The sequence below is a fragment of the Eschrichtius robustus genome, chromosome 2, assembly GCF_028021215.1.
Source record: "Eschrichtius robustus isolate mEscRob2 chromosome 2, mEscRob2.pri, whole genome shotgun sequence".
Taxonomy (NCBI): domain Eukaryota; kingdom Metazoa; phylum Chordata; class Mammalia; order Artiodactyla; family Eschrichtiidae; genus Eschrichtius; species Eschrichtius robustus.
In genome coordinates, this window is record NC_090825.1 from 97,971,568 (window position 1) to 97,987,511 (window position 15,944).

The window sequence follows — 15,944 nt, forward strand, 5'->3', positions numbered from 1 at the left end:
ATTTACTCTGATATTTTCTGTTATTCCTTTTATTAAAAATACTGGTCTTAAGCCACTAGATCGGTGAGTGGACCATGATCCACAGTTTATATTATACTGCCTTCATGTATGGTCTCACGGTGTCGTGTGTTTTTGTTTCATAGCCTATCTCCTCTCTGTCTCTCTCTGTCTCTCTCTCTCTCTCTCTGACGACTAGTCCCTGCCATACTGTGAGTCCCACGAGGGTCAGGGCTGTCTTACTCAGTACTATATTTCTAGCACCTAGCATAGTACTGTAACAACTCCAAGTCAGGTAAAAGCAGAAAGGGACCAGAAACCGTAAGCAGAAATTAGCCACCAGGCAGATAATGAGCAGAAGCAAAGAGGGAGGTAGAAACTATGACCCATGAGAGAGAGACAGAGCTGTTTTAAGTCCATTAGTATCTTTTTAGCCAACTTCTTTACCTCTTTCTTAATTAGCGTGAGATTTTTATCTTTTAAAAATAATGCTGCATAAATAACAGACAAATGAAACATCTTGATCAGTCAGAGCAAACAATTGAAACACTTTAATAAAATAAATACCGGTCACTGCCAGGCGCCCGGCGGCACGTTGGCTGGGCCTTCGGCGGGCTTTTCGGGGACAAAGATGGCTATGGCCAGCGATTTCTACCTGCGCTACTATGTAGGGCACAAGGGCAAGTTTGGACACGAGTTTCTGGAATTTGAGTTTCGGCCGGACGGAAAACTTAGATATGCTAACAACAGCAATTATAAAAATGATGTCATGATCAGAAAGGAGGCTTATGTACACAAGAGTGTAATGGAAGAACTGAAGAGAATTATTGATGACAGTGAAATTACAAAAGAAGATGATGCTTTGTGGCCTCCCCCTGACAGGGGTGGCCGGCAGGAGCTTGAAATTGTAATTGGAGATGAACACATTTCTTTTACCACATCAAAAATAGGTTCTCTTATTGATGTTAATCAGTCAAAGGATCCTGAAGGCCTTCGAGTATTTTACTATTTGGTACAGGACCTGAAATGTTTAGTTTTTAGTCTTACTGGATTACATTTCAAGATTAAACCAATCTAAATTGTGTGTTTTTTGAAACTTGTTTATATTTAATTAAGGGATGGGTGAGGGAGGGTTTGTCATTTATGATATTGGGGTTTTTATGAATGTGAAGCAAGCTTCTTTTGTATGCAAATTGAAAATAAGAAAATACATAAACAGGCTTAATGATTATCTTCACTTGGGTCCAAGTGGATTGGATAGTCCCCACACACATTAAATTCTGTAAATAAAAGCCACCTTTATTGAAGTTTTGCTCCAATAAAACATATCAAAGCCTGAAAAATAAATAAATAAATAAATAAATACCAATAGTTTCTAAATTTCACATGGGTGTTAATGAATAAATGGAAGAATTACTTTAAAGCCTGGAGATGAGAACGGCAGGAGAGTATGTTTGCTTCAATCAGCCCCCCACGTCCTTTTACCCCCCAGCCAACTTCCTGCTTTGCTCTGCTTCATGGCTGTGCCACCCAGGAAGAGCTCCTGGCTGACCCCTTGCCCAGAAGAAGGACAGATGTTCTAGATTGTATAAGGAAGATGCTTTCAAAGGTAAAGAGAACTTACAGGAGTAATCTCTCTCTGGGTGTCTTCTCTTTTTAAAGGTTTAGGTGAAACAGGCCTGATCCCCACCCAGGAAAATGTCGAAGTTAAGAATTCAGGCTTGCTCAAATTTACGTTCTCTGTCTTGCTCTTTTGCATTCTAGCACATTTCATTACTCCAGACTTCATTTTACACAAGAGTTTTGAAAGCTGAGGTTCAACTTTCACCAACTTTCACCATTTAGATGGTCCAGTTAAACTCACTAGATTCAATGTTGGAGAAAGGAGATAAAATCCCAGATTGAAATAGTGTTCTTATGGCTGTGTTGGTTTTGGTTTTACACACACACACACACACACACACACACGTACACACTTTTTTTTGGAGTGGTGTTTGTTTGGAGATACATACATATGAATTTCCTTGGCAGTGAAGATTTAACCATGAAGCTAACAAAGTTTAAGCTTCAGTGCTTCTCATTTTCATGGGCCCCTTCTAAGAAATGAATCTAATTTTGTCTATTTTTTTTAAAAGGGCCTCCAGAAATGGATAATTTTCATGCCCTATTAAAATCTGGATCTGCTTGTGTCTTTAGGAACGTTACTGGTAGTATAGGCTGATTAAGGGTAGAGCTGTGTGTTTTAGGAACTCAGGTCTGCTCAGTAGTCCTGGCTCTCATGAGCCCCGACAAGCTGTGTGGTAAGTTGAGGAGTTGCTGCTGTGACATTAAAAGAAAGGGAAAAATGGGACTTCCCTGGTGGTACAGTGGTTAAGACTCCACACTCCCAATGCAGTGGGCCCAGGTTTGATCCCTCATTAGGGAACTAGATCCCACATGCATGCCGCAACTAAGAGTTCACATGCCATGACTAAGGAGCCCGCCTGCTGCAACTAAGACCTGGCGCAACCAAATAAATAAATAAATATTTAAAAAAAATTTTTTTAATTTAAAAAAAAAATAAAAGAAAGGGGAAAAAATATGGAGCAATTTTTGGTTTCTTCTTAGCCACTGAGGTGGGTAAATCAGGGTTCATAGGAAAGTACAAACAGAGATGAGAGACCATAGCTTAGCAAGTGAGTATAGAAAGAAGTGCCAATAGCACAAGTAAATTCTGAATAAAAAATATATAATACTTTATAATCTTTACTTGCCTTCTGATTAAAACAGATCTTTAGTTAATCTTGGTTTGAAATGTGCAAGATAAACTGGAATTCTGGACAGAGAGGTATGAGATAAAACTGAATATTCACGTAGTTTTCAAGATCATTGTTATAAAAGATAACATGAGAAAACATTTTTAAAAAGTGGTGAAGGCATGACACCTTCCTTGAAACAAATGAATGGAAACTATATGTGTCATTTTCAGGTTGAAGATTTTAAGAGTGAGTGTATAATTTATCATGCTCTCTTTTCTCTTATTCAGCAACCGGTGATGTCTAGATGGTGGAGGTTATGTTAAGCTGTGTATCTGAAAGGGGAAAATATGGAGCAGAGCTGTAACTAAATTATAATAACCACATGTCACACAAACAATAAGTGAACCTGGGGTTGTTTATTACAGCAATATATCCTAACCTGTTCTAACTAAATTTTGAATGTTTAAAAGAAAAGGTCTATTTCCTTTAAACCACTTCAAATTATTTCTAACTGATGTATGTATGATGTGGTTTAAAAAAGGTAGACATATTCCTCCATTCACTATCTGAAAATATTGAAAATCAGAAAAGAAACCCGGGTAGGATACAATATGTTTGCTTTAATCCTCAGCCTTCTATTCCATCACTATAGGTAAATTGAACAAATTATTTCACTCTGTCCCTTTCTTTGGAAAATAAAAGATGTCTACCAAAAAAAAAAAAAAAAAAGTAGGAAAATATCTTTCATACCTCCTTCCCTATTAACCATGAGACAAAGGAACTATCCCCAAAGGATATGGGGCCTACACAGGAGACCTGATGGAGAGAGAGTACCATTCTAATAGGCCCTCAGGAATCAAATAGGATTGTCACCTCAAATCCACTATATTTAACTGCTCCAGGAGGGTAGAAAATTGATTGGGATGAAATTTTTTTTTTTTAAAGGATTTGTTTGTTTGTTTGTTTATTTATTTATTTATTTATTTATTTATTTATTTATTTATTTATTTTTGGCTGTGTTGGGTCTTCGTTTCTGTGTGAGGGCTTTCTATAGTTGCGGCAAGTGGGGGCCACTCTTCATCGCGATGCGCGGGCCTTTCATTATCGCGGCCTCTCTTGTTGCGGAGCACAGGCTCCAGTCGCGCAGGCTCAGTAGTTGTGGCTCACGGGCCTAGTTGCTCCGCGGCATGTGGGATCTTCCCAGACCAGGGCTCGAACCCGTGTTCCCTGCGTTGGCAGGCAGATTCTCAACCGCTGCGCCACCAGAGAAGCCCTGGGATGAATTTTTGACTCAGAGAGAATCAGAACTAAAAGGACTCTTAGAAAAAGAAACTTTAATCCTCTTTGTTGTATAAATATTTTCTTTAAAAGATCATTTGCCTAAAGTCACAAAACTAAGACTGAACCCCAGCACTTGTAATTCTCAGACCAATGTACTTTGTAGGACATCTTATTGCCTCTCCATTTCAGAAAATCAAAATCCATGTGCATTAATTCTACTTGCCTGAAGCTTTTTACTTCCAAATTAGAAATCAATTTCTTTTGCCTGAGGAAAAACAATCTCTTACTTCTTTTAGGAGCATTAAATGTGGCTGGTTGATGCTTTCATGTGACATTTGATTTAGTTATAATAAAAGTATAAAGAGAAATACTAATTATTACTATAATTAAAATTGCCAAAAATTCCACAAGAGAGATAAAGTATTTTAAAATCTTCAGCATCTATGTAACATGTTTTACTTTTTAGATGTTTATGGTATTTATACAACACATACAACTTATCTGGTCAGGCAAATGCAGGCTATCATACAGTTCTTCTAGTCATTCTAAAATATAACCTACTTTTTAAAAATTACTTTTGGGGGAATTCCCTGAAATAATATCCATGATATCATAAGCTTGAGGTGCTATTCATATTTTTATATATTCAAATATTTTAAAAATATTAATCTGTGTATTACCTAAAATCACCTCATTGTGGGAAACACTGGTATAGTTCATGGAAAGAGCACTGAGTTTGGAACAAAAAAAAAACAGGGCTTCAAAATTCAGTTCTGATTTTTTTTCTGTTAAATTTCTTTACCACTCTGAGCCTCTCTCCTAATATGTAAAATGAAAGAAGATACCCATTCTGCTTTCCTTCTTGGGTTATTGTGAAGTTTAAATTGCGTAATGGCCGTAACACTTTGAACTGTGAAAAACATGTAGAAGATAAGAAGAATTTTATATAGGAAAATATATAATAAATATAAAAGAGTAATACATAGGACAATAATAAAGTCAACTAGTTTTATGCTTACGGTATTTAAATAGTTACTTTTTAATCTGCAAGACTATACCTTTCTTTATGAAAGCAAAAATTGGGGTATAATATAGGGTTGCTATCTAACCCATCAACAAAAAAACTGAGGGGGTGGGAAATCCTTGCCTTTTTCAGGAACAGAACCATTCTGTTCATTAGTTTGGTGTTAGCTACTGCAATCCCATAGGCTCTGAGGGCCATCTGCAGGGAACAGCCCAGAAGAAGGCAGAGCAGTGTGTGACTCTTAACAATGCACATATATTGACATGAGTGATCACTGCAGAGCCAATATAAGCCATGTTTGTTTTAATCAGTCAGTAAAACTTAAAGAGTGGATTCTTACACTCTCTTGTTATGAGGAGTCAGCAGAAGAACTGCTCTCAGGCTTCATTCAGGGTCACCTAGAGACACAGCAGCCTCTAGGAATCATTGATATCTGAACATTGAACATCAAAGGGACCTTTACAGGCCACATTCAGCCTTCTGAAGTCATGTTAGGTATCCTTGAGAAAATAGAACATATCTAGGCTAGCATGTGTCATAAGGCTTCATATTTATCTCTGGCGTGCCTTAGCCTGAATACTAAGGTTCAAACAAATGTGTCAGCACTATGCTATATACTTTTGCTTGTGTTAATACTTTTAATATCTATTAATCTTGCCATTTGTGAGAACTCTAATGTTAACTAATGTTATCTAACATGCCTTATAGCCTAACAAATGTTCGGATTTACCCACATGGTTATAAACAAATTATTCAGCTTCCTTAGGTAAAATTCCAATTATCTGTGATGGTTGGACATATGACTGTTTTATATATGACATTTAAACTGTTAATTTTTTAAAAACTTAGAATATAATAAACAGTATTAAACTTATACTTAATACATTTAAATCTTTTTATCTTAATCATCACTATAAATTCTATTATAATTGTAATGCTGTATTATGGCTATAAAATTATAGAAAACAAAATTGAATTCATATTAATCTCATGATTATTTCTTGCAATCTTAAATGCAGAAAAAATAGTTATTTGGATTCTCTGACAGTTTGGCTGAGAGATAAATAAGAAGTTATTATAATTGTCAATTCTCCTAATTAGCAAGAAATTAGAATATAATTTTTTTAAGTTGTCAGCTATGCCCAGATAGGACCAGATTATCTCGTAGTGCCAGAAAGTAAGGAAATGCTAAAACAAACAAACAAAAAACAATGGTGTAGTGTATCAAAGCAGCAACGGAGCCAAATGAAAGAACTCCCAATGGCAAAAAGCTGGAACAATTTGAGCCACAAAATAAAGTAGCGTGGGATTATAAACCAACATATAAAGTAAAAATCCATGAGTACGTACTAATATAAAAAATGATTGAATAAATAAATAAATGGGGGAGAAGAGGCTAATCTCCCATGCAAAGAATTAAGAAATAATTTATGTAGATACTCTACCCTGAAGGATAGAGACCATAACTCCTGACTTACAGAGTTAAGGAAACTCTGTAAGTGTTGTCTGTGAATAGTGTCTTCCTTCCATAGAGTACAGTATGGGAAGGTGGGAAAAAGAATGAGAAACACTACATCAGCCAGTCAACATCAACAGTGATAAATCAAGTAGACATATGTAGCCTTAACATGATGTGATGAAAATGGCACTTCACCTCTGTGGTATTCTCCCAAAAACGCATAGTCCCAGTCTAATAATGAAGTAAAAATCAGAGAAATCCCCATAGAGGAACATCTTACAAACTACTTGACTAGTAGTCCTCAAAACTTTCAAAGTCATCAAAAATTAGGAAATGTCTGAGAAAGTGTCACAGCCAAGAGGAGCCTAAGGACACAATGACTAAATGTAATGTGGTATCTTAATGGGATCTGAGACACAAGCAGGGCATTGGGTAAAACTAAGAAATCTGAGTAAACCACGGACTTTAGTTAATAATAATGTATCAATATCAGTTCATTAATTTTAGCAAGTGTACCATAATAATGTAAAATGTTGAAAATAGGGGAAACTAGGTACGAGATATATGGTAACCCTCTAAACTATCTTCTCAATTTTTCTGTAAATCTAAAACTGTTCTAAAAAATGAAGCCTATTGTAAAAAGAAAAGTTTTCAGTTATTCTAATAAAAGCATATCATTTATATATTACATCGTACTTTCTGTTTAATGGTAAGCGTATTAGGAGAATGACATTTTTTAATCTTAAAAAAATTATGCTGCAGATAGGTTTAATTCTACTTAACCAAAGTGTAATAAGCAACTGATTTAATTAATTTAATTTATGGTAGGCTCTGAATATTGTGTGGATTTTTTAACTTAATTAGGAAAACTTTTACATTAAATCCAGTATTGAATGTTTGTTTCTTTCAATTTATTTATTTAACCTAATGACAGAAGCATAGAGAAGCTATAAAACTTCTAATGAGATATTTCATTTGGAGGGGAGGTGGGTTTTTTTTTTCCCCACATAAATAAGTTATCCCAGAATTGATCTCCAACAAAACTAAAACCTCTGTTTCAAGTTTTATAAAACTATATTTAAAAATAAGACTCTCTAACATTGTAATTTGCCACCACATTTTATATGTGCATTCAAGTATTTCACAGCACCTTATGGTACATTTATAGTGACATTTCCTAAATGAGAGAAGCAGATGAGTCAAATGACTTATACCAGACTTCATGAGTCAGAGGTGGAACTGTTCCATTGAGTCATTAACTGTCAGTCCTAAAGTAATTTTCAGGATAATTATTTAAACATCAACCATCTGAAATCAAAGTAAGAAAATAAAATAAAAGCCATTTTCCTACTAGTTTTCAACAGTAGGTTGTATGAGAACAAATTTGGGGGATTCAAATATCTAAAGATACCACTAAACTGAAATACAAAGACAGTGTTCCCACTTTTTAAAAAAATTTATACTAATATCTGTTGCATTTATGCTAACGTTAGGGACAAATAGCCTAAGCCACTTGGAGCTTAAATCCTACTCTAAGACCCTTTTTTTCTATTATTGTGCCTATATAGGAAGTACCTTAGACAAGTCAATAGCTGTCTATTAATTCTGTCATTACTCTCTCAGTATCCTAGCTTCTGAGATAACCACCTTATAAGTAATGTAACAAACAATGTTGTATCAGAAAACATAATTCTGAAATTTTTGAATGCCATGAACCAAGAGTATCTGACCGCAGAGTTTTCACTGCTCCTTCCTTTAGTGATGAAGATTCTTATGAGCATATATACCAGAAATAAAACATCAATGTTTTGTATACAATTCTGAATTCTTATTAAAATTAGTTCTCACTTAGACCTCAAAATATTCTGGGCCCAAGTAAGCTTCTTTTCAACCTACTGTGTGCAAGTCTGTGCGTGTAAGAAACTGTATTTCAGGTAAAATCCATTTAAAGCCGTACGGTTTTTTAAATGAGTATTAAGCAGAAAAATACTCAACCTGAAGCACACTGGGAAAAACTATATTAACACAGATGATCCCGTAATTCTGGAACTGCTTGACATTGTCACAGGAGTCTCTAACCTTGTTGGTGGAAGCCTTGAGGGCAACGAGAATTGTTGACTCTAATCAAATTCCTGGTTGCCTAGTTACAGTACTTGATGATGAAAAAATAAAAACACTATTCCTATCAGTTAGTACATGTTCTGTTAGTATAAATTTACGGTGACATAACTAATAAAATGCTGGGACCTTACCCAAAGTGTGTATATAGTTTTGTATAATATAAGGCCTTGTTGAATCCTAGGGAAGTAGGAATAACACCAAGAAATACCCCAAAGCCCCCATTAGGAAGTCATCTTATCATGAACTCATAGGATGTACGCTGAGGAGAATACTTTGTCTTATGTCTTCATTATAACACTCTTCCCAGGGCCCCAAATTGAGGACTCCTTTATGGGTGGGACCACGCACCTTCCCTCACGATCACCTCATAAATAATTTCCTCTAGTGGAGTCCAACACAGACTTGTGTCATCAAGGAAAGTCCAATTTCACTAAATATCTGTTTAACTCAAGTTTCTTTTTAATGAACCAATTCCCATATCCAAGCAAATGACCCATTAATAGTAAGGCAGGGGATATAGTTCAATAAATTGCATTGAATGGAAAGCTCCATATAGAAATGTTGTTCCCAAACATGGGTATATCCAACCTGACTATTTTAGAATTAATTCTTTATGCTGTAACTGTTTTTACATGTTGGAACTTTGACGTTCTACAGAAGAGAGGAGAAGGACAGGGAAGAGAGGCAAACATGGAGAGACCCACTGGGGCAGCTCTAAAAAAGTGCAAAACTCAAATGCTGGCAGGATAGAGGAGGTAGGCTAAGGACAAATTTACTGCTAAAAACACGCAGAAAGAGGTAGAAATAAAACAGGGGCACTTCAGTATTGGATTTGAAGCCTAACTTGACATTCTCCCACATGATGAGATTCAATAACAACAACAAAGAATTCACTAATATAAAAGTTATCCGCGTAACTGACAAGACAAACCCAAGAAAAGACACTAGTTTACTATTTTTTTTAAAGATCCATCTAGACTCTGTTAACACTTGGTTTTCTTTAAAACATTCTTTAAATTAACCCCAGCAATTGTGACATTCTACCAAGTTCAGCAAGTGGCAGTTCAATTAAACTGAATGTTTTCATTTTGTGAATCAATTTATAGCAAATGGCCAGCAGGGAGAAACGACTGCTTGATGTTTAGAGGCTGAGCTGAACAGGTGCTTAGGTTAAATGAGATGTGTCAAAAATCAGTATGAGAATATGTCTGGAAGAGTACCCAAAACACAGTGGTTACCTCCAGGAACTGGGTGGCTGGGAGACGAGGGCAGGAGAGAAACATCTCACTATATACCCTTCTGTATCTTTTAAATTTTAAATCATGTGACTGTACTATCTATTCAAAGAAGGAAATACAGTATTTTAAAAGTCAAATTAATGTGTTTCCCTTAAAATATTAAGAAGACCAATGACAACATAATCTTTTAGGAAAACTGTATTCTTGAAACAGTAAAATATACAGCAAATGCCATTCTATCCCTCAGGTTAATGAGCTGTGTTATCCTGCAATCATAAAGAATGCACTCAGTCAAGTGTCTTCTGGTGTCAAAGAGCACAGTACTCCTAAAAGCCATTTAAACAATTGTATGTGTCGTGTTACATTATTTAATATACCTTTAGGGCAAAAAATAAATGTGATTCCAAACTAATACTATTAGCTCCTACAGATAAAAGAGAAAGAGTATAGAGGGAAAGCAATGTTAGGTTTCTTTTTCTTTTTTCATCTCAGAAGCTTTTACTGATCCCAGGCTGACAGAAACATAAATCAAACTTTGAAGAAGGAGGATGGACAAGACCATAAATGATAGACCTGTGAATTATTCAGTGTAGATTATTTTAAATCCTATAATAAAAATATTTCTAATTAACTATATTATTACTGCTGATGGGTATTAAAATTACTGAATCCATTCATGACAACAAAGAAAAGCTCTTGGAATTACTTCTCTTTAAGGCTAGAATCATCAAGAAATTGGAGAGAGACAGAAAAGAGTAGCCAACAGGACGTTATACAGAAGATGGGAGAGCATAATGACAATAGTGTTTTCCTAGACCCACTTCTCTGACTCTAGCTCTATACTTGTACCCCTTCCTTCCTTCCCTCTCTCTTTCCCCCCTTCCCTCATTTCCTCCTTCCTCCCAACAAGACATTATCGCAGGCAACAAGAATTCTAAGAGGTATCTCTTCGATTTGTACACAAACAATCAAAAAAAATCACATATAGCCAAAAAATGACAAATGCTGTAAACAGAGCTATGAACATACAGGAAGGCGCAGATTCTCGTGTATTCTGACCTGGCCACATTCTAGCGCCATGAGTCCCAGTGTTGCCACAACAACATTTTTGCAAATGAAGATAAAGTTTGGATTAAGAGCTGTGATAAGGGAAAGCGAATTTAATAAACCTACTGAAAGTATATGAATAGGTACACTCAATTCTGCTTCCTCTTGGCAATTATAGGCAAATATGTTTTTGCTGAAAGTTTCTGTTAATTTATTATTACAATTTTTTAAAAAGTGTTTATTTAAATGATCAATGGCAGTGCTTTGAATATTTGAGAGCAACTCATAATGTAAAACTACTATTTTGCATTGGAATGCATTTGAGGAAGAGTGGAGGTAAAGGTTTACCTTTCTTGTGACGTTCTGCTTGAGCTAATGTTAACATTAATTTTAGTCTGTTAGGACAGTAATGAGCTTTAAGCAGAGTAAACTAGATGAGGGAAAATGGTAACTAAAATTTTGCCAGAGTTAGTCCACAGAGAAGGTAATCCAAACTTCAATATACATGCAAGGCATTTAAATCCAAGGAAATACTGTCTGATCCTTTTCCTATTACTCTTTAAAAATGTTTCTCCAAACTCTTCATACATGCTTTTCAGCTAATGCCAACTGGCTATGGCTTCTTTTAGCTGCTTCTAACAGATTCAGTTCAAGACTAGATTAGATACTGCAAGGCTTAGTGATGGCATAAACAATCCCCCTCAGGTAAACTGACCTGAAATAGTAAGGTAAAAAAAGCAAAAAAGCAAAAAAAAAAAAAAAAAAGCAAAAAAGACTGAGATGCGAGGTTCATAGAGGAAAGGAAAACATTCAGTGTACTCAGAGGGCATTCATTTAACAGTATTTATATACGTGTCTACCCTGGTCCAGACATAGGATTGTTCTCAAATTGTTTCTATATGTCTAAATCTACAGTGAGAAGCCCCACTTCTGAACACATTTAAATTTGTGATAATCATGGTTAAAACTAGGAATATCAGAAGGGGCTTATATGCATTGTTATTTTACTTAAAACAGCAATAACCACCACGAACATTTATTATAAATCACATATTAAGTATTTACTGTTTGTCAAAACTATGCTGATCACTGTACTTTCATTTTCTCATTCTAAACCTCACAACAACTCTGAAGAAGGTACTATTTTTAACCATTTTACAGATGGGAAAATCAAGGTAACTGACACCCAGTAAGTGTCATGACTGACTTAAAAGCCCACACACATCCTCAGTGCTATATTCACTTGGAATTTTAGCAGTGAGGAGAAAAGAACTGGTGTTATTTATGTCACTACGAAGTGATTCACATCGGTATCTTGATGATTTCAATTTAAGCCAACTTCATCCTCTAATTTTACCTTTAGGTGAACAACATTCCAGTTAGGCATACAGTTTTGGCTGTAAAACTAATTTGCCAATGTTAATAGAGCCTTTAGTATGGTCCAGGTGCTGGTCTGAGGTGGGTGTTATTTTTGTCAACCCTACTAAAGCCCTAAGGGGTTTAGTTTATACTGCTAGTGAGCATGAGAGCTGGGATTCAAACACAGGCAGTGTGACTCAAAGGCTCCATGTCACTGCTCTATACAGCCCTTCAATTAAAACAGACTAATGAGCCAATAATGATAATGAATCTTGTGCCTTGAGATGTGAGGGTCAGAGCAGAATGCCTTAGGGGGCCCAGGAGTTCCATCATTTTACAGCATAACATTTCCTCCTTTGGAGCTAAATATTATGTCAGAATTAGGCATCAGAGAGGAGAGGAATGGCCATAGCTATTCAAGTGGCCTAGGGGCCCACAGTATCAGCTCCCACTTAGTGCCACCCACTTCCTAAAAGAGTAGCTGGTAAGGTTCACTGAGGGCTTGTTATTTACAGTTTGGGAATAAACATGAAAATCTTCAGAAAAGATAAATTTCTGATTGCCTGTCATTTACAGAATATCTGCTCCTCCTGTCTTACTGAGTCCATAACCTTAGGTAGGTTCAATGCTCTATGCTTGCTCATCTTTGAAATGCCTTATTAATGCCAGAGTGGAAGGCACACTACTAATACCAAATATTAATTATACTTATCTTCAGGATTATAAACATAACTACAGATTTTAATGAGGTGGCATAAATTATTAACATTTATTTAGTGCTTTAACTTTTCCCAATCTTATTTAGAAAGCACAATTTGCAATGTCATCTCCATGTCTTAGTTGCAGAAACAAAGTAACACTTTGGCAAAGTGACTTGCTTAAAGTTATGCAGCATACTGACAGTGGATATTCCTAGCCTGGATAGCTCTTTGACCAAAAGTTCTTATGCCACTGGTGATATAATAACAGTAGCAAAAATGTAACGAGCACTTAACATGTACCAGATGCTGTGCTGAGCACTCTAAGCACATAATCCAATTCTCACAACAACCCCATGAGGAGGTTATTATTATTCCTGTTTTACAGATGAGAAAATGGAGTCTCAGAGAGGTCAAATCATTTACCCAAGATTGCACGCTCATTAAGTGGCAAAGAATCAGGATCCAAACTCTAGTCTCTCTGACTCCTAAGACTTCCCTCTAAACCCTGCGGAATAAGAGTACATGTGTAAAATATTCCCCTTACCTAAAATTTTTTAAAAAGTGAGAGGATGGGAGGAAGGGTTGCACATCTGTGCCATGAACAAGGAAGTATGGTTATTAGCTTAACCCTCGAAACCTAAGGTTCAAAAAAAAGAAAAGAAAACAAAGATATGACATGTTCCTGTGTCTATCATTAGGTTTTACTCTGCTTATGTTCTAAAGAAAAACCTACTGGGTTAAGGGCATTGAACTGTGGTTCAGCTGATTTAACTGTAATACTTCTCTCCATGTACAATGTTTACTAACAATGCTACATAGCAATAATAATTAGGAAACCATTAAGTGACAGCATGTAATGTTGGTTTTAGGTTGTAAAAGGATACTACAAAAATAGGAAATGATACTTGTGGGTACACGTATACAGATATATGCACATACACAGACACCCAAGTGTATATTTGTTATTCAGGTATAAGAATATTGGCCAAGTCTAAAAGTTGCTTTGTGCACTTGAATATCAGAATATGACTGCTTTTCAAATTGAATAACATCTGGTTAAAAGTAGGTATATTTGCACAAATTTATGCTTATCCGGAATGAGGTTTCAAAAATCTGCAGCAACTAGATTGTGGTAGGAGAAGGTACATCAATAGAATTGAACATGTGGCATAATTCTTTTCTTAAAGCTAAGTTTTAGGGCAGTTAAAAATATAAGTAAGACTATTTATCAGGATCAAGATATATCTGTAATAGTAAAAACAGAAACTTTCAGGTAAAACACCCAATTTATTAATCAAGAATTATGCTTTTACCAAATTACTTCCTTTCCTTTAAATTGCTTTATTCGAGGCAGGGATCAGGGTACCCACATTTCCCATGATAAACTCATCTCTTATTTAGGTCAGCCAATTTTTCTAGCCACCCAAAATGCAAGTCCTTGTGTAACAGGGAAGAGCCAAATCTGACTACATGTTGGATCTGTTTCTCTTAACTTTAACCTTCGCTTCCTGTTACTTTTGATCACTACAATGATACTGTCTATACACCATGGCCTGCCTCAGGGAACCCTGCTCCTCTGCCTGAATGTTAAACCAGAGTGCCTTTGTTCAGGGAAACATCCTGACCCTGTCCACCTGTGGATGGCTGCAAGAAAGGAGAAATTAACACATCCCCTCACCCAGGCTGGCCATTCCAGGGGATATTTGCAAATCTTATGGCCTTTTTACTTTACTTCCTCATCTCCTGCCCTTCTCTGTTCTATAAAAGAAGCTGGCATCCAAACCCCGATAAGATGGTTTTTCGGAGCCACTAGTCTACCACCTTCTTGGTCTGCCAGCTTTCCGAATAAAGTCGTACTCCTTGCCTCAACACCTCACCTCCAATTTACTGGCCTGTCATGCCGCGAGCAGAGCAAGCTCGGACTCGGTGACAGAAGGAATGTAGCAGGATTTAAAGTATGTATTATAACAATGATCAGAAATATGTAACAGAAGATGTAATAGGATTTCACAGGAGGTAAGTTTATTTACGAAGAACTGTGGTGTGTTTTCAGTAAGAATCAAAGATTTTACAGTATGGAGGAACATCAGATTTAAAGGGGGTCCCCCTAACAAAGTGTCGATGTTTCTACTAGATTAGTTGCTGTGACTACTGTCGTTAGACAAAGCACAGTGGGAAGCTGATTATAAATCACAATAGGCCCGTTCATGTTTAGGTTTCAAAAGAAGAGGTTTCCTTACCAAAGACTTAGTTCATAAGGCTGCTTTTAACAGACGCTATTCAAAGACGTCATTATTTCAGAAGAGTTGGGAATCCACTTTCTGAAAAAGTCAGTGCCATCTAGGATTCTTCATAATTGTCTTTGTTACTGGCCTGGCAAAGTTTTGAACAGCTATAGTCTGTCAGAAAGAAAGAGTTTATCTCCTCCGGATATATTATGTCCTAGCTAACGAACTTTGATAAAATTATAAATTCTTTTTTTGGGAAACTTATGGCCTTTCTGAGCTAGAACAGTAAGTAGACAGAATCATTCTTAGGACTTAGATCATCTTTAGAACACAACAAAAGGTCATCCACATTTTGGTTACATGTAGAATCACTGAGAAATTTATAGCCTGTGAGGTCGTGGTTGTGGAATTGTGAAAAGCAAGAGTGTACCTCTGAAATTCTAAGCATAACTGTCCAGGATAATTACTGATTTTCCCAGGAAAAGGTAAACAAGCATTAACTATTTGACCTAGAGGAAAAGGTCAAAAGGTGGAATTTCCTGGGAGAATCATCAACTCATCAATAGAAGGTATCGAACAACAGTTTACATCCCAAGACTTGCCCCAAAAGCCTCACCTTGCTGTGTCCACTAATTCTAAACTATAACATCCATGTAATTCATATAACGATCCATATGCAATCCTAATCAACACTCCTCTCCGCCTAAAGTGAAAAGACCTGCCTTGAACCAAACTTCAAAATCTCAATAAA

At 36.2% G+C, this 15,944-nt stretch overlaps 1 pseudogene; it reads left to right on the plus strand.

The window, feature by feature from the left end:
* Positions 1-589: 589 nt before the first annotated feature.
* LOC137757551 (protein mago nashi homolog 2 pseudogene) lies at positions 590-1,108 on the plus strand (annotated as a pseudogene).
* The last annotated feature ends 14,836 nt before the right edge of the window (positions 1,109-15,944 follow it).